Below are 7,604 nucleotides of genomic sequence, written 5' to 3' on the forward strand. Positions count from 1 at the left end.
TATACAGAACTAGAAAAATAAACTTGTTCCCACTAATCTTCATATATACATCGATCAACAATGTTTTCTTTAAATCTGAAGAAGTTATGGTATCATTGAACTTAAGATACCATTGACAACAAGCTTGTTTAAGTTTATATATTAACTAATTTAACTTACACACTGAGAGTTCCTTTTTTTTAAAATGAAAAACCCTTAGGTTAATCCATATAAACCTCTTCCTCTAAATTCCCTTTAAGAAAGTCAATTTTAATATCTATTTGGTGTAACTTTACATCATAATGAGCTGTCAAAGTCATAATGATTCTAAGTGACCTTTTCTTATAGGGTGATGAAAATATCTCCTTATGATTAATGCATTCTTTCTAAGTAAAATCTATAGCAACGTTTGGCTTTATACTATAAGACATGACACTTTTAGTCACACTTAGTTTTAAAGACCCATTTACATCCTTTAGGCAATGCAACAAGGTCTTGAATTCGTAAATTTTAACTTTTCTTCCACAACATTAAACAATTTTGTAGAATCATCATATTCCATGGCCTCTTAAAATAAACCTGAATAATTACTTATTCCCATGTCAATTTCTACCTCGTGTGGATAAACCACATAATCATTAGAAATAATTGATCTTCTTTCTCTTTGAGATCTTAATACTATTTCTTGTAGCTCATCGGTTTATTATTAACGTTTTCATTAAATAATGTTTGATAATTTATTTGTTATTCTTGATTATTGTTGAGTTGAATTATAATATCAAGAATAACAACTTTAGAAGTTTTGGTTAGAGGAACTTCCACCCTAAGTTCTAAATTACAAAAATCATGCATTCTTATACTTCTACCGATGTCACCATTTTCAATTAACTTAGCGTTTTTAGATTCAACAATTCTTGTACTATGATTGTAACAGTAAAATCTATACATTTTGGATTTTTTGCATAACCAATAAAGTAATCAATAATCGTTCTAAAATCTTATATATATATATATATATATATATATATATATATTTTCATGTAGATTGTAAATTCTTACTTCTATTGAATAACCCCAAATATACAGGTGTCATAAACTAAATTTCCTTTCTGTCTATGATTCAAAATGAGTATTTGAAATTGCTTTACTAGGGACCCGTATAAGTTTTTTATGCATACATCCACAACGATAAGGGTAATAATAAATAACCATCATATTTTTAACCATTTCCATTAAAGTATGATTACATATTTCTGCTACACCATTTTGTTAGTGTACCCAACATCATGTATTGAGCACAAATATGATGTCTTTAAAGGAATTTAGTAAATGGATTTGGACATTGTCTTGATTCATTACACTTTCCATAATATTCACACCTCTATCTGATCTTATTATTTTCACCATTTTATCAAATTGCCTCTCAACTTCTTTAATATACACCTCAAGTGCATTCATTGATTAAGATTTATTACACAATAGATAAATATAACCATGATTTGAAAAATTATCAATACATGTGATATAATAACTTTATCCACCAAAAGATTGAACATCAAAATGACCACAACATCAATGTGAATAATTTCAAGAAGCACTATGCTTCTTGTGGCACCTTAATTATTGTTTAGTTTGTTTACTTTCAATGCAATCTATACATACTCCAAGATTAGTAAAATCCAAATTTGAAAGAATTTTATTCTTCACTAATCTTTGCATTCTTTATTTGAATGTGTGACCCAAATTGTTTATATCATAAGTAAGCAATTTAGTGCCAAAATTATGATACAAGACAATTAAAGCCTCAACAAAAGCATTATCAATTTTAAACTTGTACACCATCACATAAAATTTCAGTTCCAATAAATTTTTTATTCTTAAATAAATTGAATCCAAGATCAAACTTAAGAAAATCTCATTACATCAAGTTTTAGCCACTAAATTGTGGGAAAATGTAAGTACTTAAAGGGCTTGAAGCAAATCCAAATAATACCTAGTATCTAAGATTAAACATTAATTGCCAATGCCTTCAATGAAAGCTTTGTTTCTTTTCCTTATGAACATATAGTTTTCATTTGGCTTTATGGTTTGGATTGTAAGAAATCATTGCATTATATTTGAAACACGAGTGGTGGTATCATAATCAATCCATTAAGTATTATGAGGAACTCTAGTAAAGTTTGATTCAAAACATACTAAAGCACATAATTGACCTTTCTTTTCAAATCAAGCTCTAGATTTTAGGCAATTTTTCTTCAAGTAGCCAATTTTATTATAAAAGTGACACTTAATATGATTATGTTCATTCTTGTGGACTTGAGAAGCCTTAGAAGAGTCATTTAGATTGTATAATCCTATTTTCTTGTTCTTTCCACCTTTTCTTTTATATTTTTTTTTTCAACTTCTTGATGACTTAAGAAATGAACAAAACAAATATTTTGATTCTTTATCCTTGTTTCCTCTTGAACAATCACACTGGCCAATTCATACATTCCACTTATCCTTAGTGTTTAATTCATTTGAAATGCCCCATGTTGTTCATGAAGTAAGTAATTAAATATGAATTATAATCAAAAAGTACTCATCCACGTTTATTCCCAAAGTCTCTAATTTTACTACTAAGTTCATTATCTCAAGTAAATGTCACGCATGATAGGTGAACCATCATATTTTTGGCGGTTAAAGTACTCATTAATACACCAACAAGTGACTTATCAACAGTTCAAAAACGCTCTTCCACAAATTTCATAAATTCCTTAATATTGTTAGTTTTGGGAAGAATATTCTTTAAATTGTTTGCAACTATCATTCACATGAATATCAAACTTAATATGTTCGATCTTTCCCAAGTTTGATGGAAGAATTTTCATTATTGATATTCTCATCAATAATAGTGGCCGATTCTTCAACTTGAAGTGCTAAATCAAGATATAAGACACCTAAGTGAAATTGGACTTACTTGCACCGATCAAAAAAATTTAGTCCATTATTAAAAGGAAATTACGAAGCATGTGAATGAAGAAAAATATGGACAAGTACTGCAAATATGTAAGAGAACACTCATACATTAATGCTTCGAAAATATTCATAATTAGATTCAAATTAAAAATACTTATACATCATAGTTCTCCTTTGGGAGATACTATGAATTACAAACGTACATTAAACCATAATGATGCTAATAACTTTTATTTGTTAATTATAAACAGACCTCATTAGAAGTTACTTGCTAAGTTTGGATATACAAACAAATCTAACAAGACATATTAATGACCAACTATTACGTTCATAAATTATAAGCAATTGATTAACCTTTGGGTGAATCCCTAAATTCTTATAACCTCACCAATAAGGAGATGTAATATATTAATTTCAACCATAAGATCAATTAATTACGGGTAATTAAATTAAATATGATATAATTTTAAAAATTCAAGAGACCTCTAGGTTCAGCCACTTTTGATAACTAACAAATTATTCTTAATTGAATGTTAAATTGTAAACACAATAATTATTTCATAATTTGATGAACTCTAAATGTTAAGATTTAATCACTTTCATGATAATATCATCATGAAGGTATGAGAATCAAATTATACATTATGATGCCTTAAGTGTGTGTGTGTGTGTGTGTGTGTGTGTGTGTGTGTGTATTAGTTCATAGATAAATATATGAATACATATAGCAAAACAATTAACATGATAGAAAACATGAAAATATATACATCAAGAGCACTGAATCCAAACGGTAATTTATCTGTGATTTTATTAAGCGAGTACTTGATTTAATCAATTCGATGTATATTATATATGTATGTATTCAACAAGCATTGATGGGAGATTATTAACAAAATGATATATATATATATATATATATATATATATATATATATATAATAATTTTCGAAAAATCATGAGATCCTAAACTACAGGTGAGCGGTTCTTGATTTCATACAGGTTGAACTTGGAATCTGAAATCTACTCATTGGAACAAGTTCATCATTTTTTTGGAACTTAGAACCTACCCTACATACCTTAGAACCTAGAACCTATCCTATCACAGGTTCTATGGTCGGTTTCAGGGTTTACCCAAGTTCTATTTATATTATTGATTGAACGATTGTAGTGAATTAAAATTTTGAATGACTACCACTTATTGCTACAATTCATTGACCATAACTTATATTTGGACACACAAAAATGTGAATATTAAAAATTAAAAGTCTCAATCGTAAAATGGAAGCTTAGGTTAGTACTTCGAGATTATATATTTATAATTGAACGATATTAAATATCACAAGATCACATAAAGACATGAACTAAGAAAAAATTAAAACTTGTTCCAAGCTCTAGGTTATAGGTTACAAGTTCTAGGTTCCTCTAATTAAGAACTTGGAACCAACCTGTTGAAACAAGTTTCTTATTTTTTTTATCCTAGAACCTACCATATATATCTTGGAATCTGAAACCTACAAGTTCCCATTGATCCGCTTTTCTGGTTCCGAGTTCTACTTAGGAACCATGCTCACTCCTATTCTAAGCCTTACTTTGATATCAATTGTGAGCAATAATATTATTCTTTATGTGGAGATTCTAAATTAAAGAATCTTAGATGTTCATGATTTTTTTACAATAAGAGGGATGAAGATAGACATTTATCCATAACAATAACTTTGAGAAATTGATTGTTGTATTCATAGAAGAAATGGAGAAATCTAATTTCTCCCCATTAACGTACTTTAGTCTTAATGTATTTTATCTGATGGTGGATAGAATACAACTTTGTTATTTGTGGTAGAGAGAGGACCATACTCTTTATATAGGGTATCAATAGGTGTGTTCCATCAAAGCATTCTCTCTCTCTCTTTTTAAAAAAAAATAAAAATAAGAATTGCATCTTTTCATAAGAGTTGCATCTTCTCATAGTCAACTGGTTTTTAGCATTTAAATAATTATTAAACAATTGATTAATAATAACATGTGGGCTGCAAATATTCTTACGGTGCTACATCGCCCACCAGTTGCCGACATGAGTCTAGCGACGACAATGATGAAGAGATTGTGCAAAGAGAGAAAGGTGCTAGTTTTGAATTAGAAAAGGGCCTTTCTTGTAAGATAATACCTTTAGTGTAAAGTGCACATTTTGGTGACTAATGCTTCTACGAACACGTAACGCGTGTTCCAGCAGCCAACGTTGTTTGGCTCCGGTCAAACCTCTCCCTGTATGGTGTTGGTTACGATAGCACCACCTGGCACACGAAAGCGACTCACCCCATTACTTGATAAGGCTCATGAAAGTAAATAGATTGTATTCGGAGTCAAAATAAGTACATAAGTGGTAAAAACAAAAGAAGAAGAAGTCACAAGCTAACAGGAGACAAGATAGACTTTAGTAAACTCCTTCAAGAAAATATGCGCGCACGAATTCACCAGCTCACCTTCATCGCCGTCCATCTGGGTAGTTATAGTTCGGAATATGGACCGACTATCTGAATCGATCGTGATAGATGAGAAATGTGTGAGAGAAGATCATACGGCTGGTGTACTTAATTACTTCCAAACTCAATAGAATTAGTAGCTTCGCCCCTGGTCCTGTGAAGAAGGAAGAGATCCTCCTAAAGCTTTTTCGGCCCGTTATCGATAACATTAACGTTTCGTAACATTCTGTCTAGTGGGGTATATTTTAAACCATTTATCGTCTGAGCTAAAGAAACATTCTATGATTGCTGCGGAATATTTCTCTTTCTGATTATTTTACTTGCAATTTGGTTGGATCCAATTATTTGGTCACCAATTTGAATAATCTACTTTGTCCTTTTACTAGCAACAACTCATGTCTATGTTTGGCACTTAAAAAGCAGAGTTGCATGGATTCGAACGTCGAATATTATAATTAAAAAAATATGGATTTGCAAGCCCCGTCGATGTCAGGGTCAGTATTTTATTAAGATATGAAAGAACAAAAATGGAGGATCGTCTCCATTATTAAGATGGAAATTTATGTCATATTCTCATCTTCTGGATTGTAACTGAAGCATATGATGACGTGTCAAATTTGTGGTTTGTATTCTCCCCCATGAAATCTTGGGTAATCATCAATTGGATTCTTCATCTGTTTTATTAGTGAGTTGGGTTTCTTCGTGTGTAATGAAAGTTAATGCAAATGTAGCAATATTCCAGCTTTACGCTACCTTTTGCAGATGTATCAATAGGTATCTTTCTTATCCACGTAGTAATTTCAAGGCACACCCACTTGTTGCGTAAGCAAAGACTTACGACGATGGAAGGAACCAAGGACAAAAATTAGGTAGGCAAGATTCCATTTCGAATGAAAAAAGAAGTTTGGGGATTGAATTTCGTGTATCAGAAGACTCAAAGAGCACTTAATTCAGTAATTGAAATCAAGATGATGCGTGTAACACATGCGGAGGAAAAACCAACGAGGCTACTTGCTTGGGACAAGACACATGACTATCTTGAAATTGAATTAGCAAATGCTATCATGGGTTTTGAGACTGAAGAAGTGGTTTCTTTAAGGCGCATTTTTGTTTTATTGAAAATTTCATGATAAAAAAAAAAAAAAAAAATTCATGAGAACCATTTTCAAGGAAGAAAGCAAGTTTTCTTTTGTTTGTTGGTTCAAGGAAAGTGATTTACTTCTTGATAAAAAGGAAATTATTTTTTCCAATCTAAACTTGTTGTTTTCGATCCATAAAAGATTATATCGATTTGTTTTCTGTGATCTAAACAACGCAAAAAAAAAAAAAAAAAAAAAAAAAACTTTTCGTATTCATTTTTTCTTTAAATAAATGGAGTTAATTTACCCGGAATCTACCATGAAACAACTGAGGAGACTTCTCATCTTCCCTGCATAGAATTTAGTTGTCTGTTCACACCAAAGCAAACGACAATTAATTAGGTAAGAAGACCAGCACCCAATAATGCTAACTGCCCAACAGTCCAATGTACTATTATAATGTGAACTCAATTAGAAAGTGGAGACTTCGCATTTTCCTTGCAATGACCTTCACATTTCCAGAGAATACAATTGTCTGTTCACACCAAACCTAAACAATAGTGCATTAGGTAGTTAGTCCAATGGGATCAAACTCACTCTCTTATTTAGAATCCCTTTCTGTCGCAAGTTTGAATTCTTTGAATGCTTCTAGACTTTAGGAAATTGTGATTCATCGATGACGTACGTTCGACCTATGCACGACATAGGATGACTATGGTTTTTTTTTTTCTCAATTTGCATTAAATGTTACAACCGTGACTGATTCATTCAAAATGAATAATTATTCTAATTCAAATGGAACACTGCAACCGCAGTGAGAAACTCAGAATTCTTATAATAATGTTGAAGGGTCATGATGCCAATCGTCCTTCTCGCTTATATTAATAAAAAAAGTACAATAGTTATATGCAAATGTAGAAAGAAAAGGAGAGCTTAGCTGTCTTGTGAAGCACGGTGCCTTCACGTCAGTGTCTTCCCTTTGGTCAATGTCATCCGAATGATAATTTCCTGCATTTTTTTTTCTCTCTCACGTTCCATCCCTCCCTGCACGTTTCCATCCCTCCCTCCGTCAACAACCAAAATAATAAATTACAAAACTTACCAAGAC

The sequence above is a fragment of the Eucalyptus grandis genome, chromosome 6, assembly GCF_016545825.1.
Source record: "Eucalyptus grandis isolate ANBG69807.140 chromosome 6, ASM1654582v1, whole genome shotgun sequence".
Lineage (NCBI taxonomy): Eukaryota > Viridiplantae > Streptophyta > Magnoliopsida > Myrtales > Myrtaceae > Eucalyptus > Eucalyptus grandis.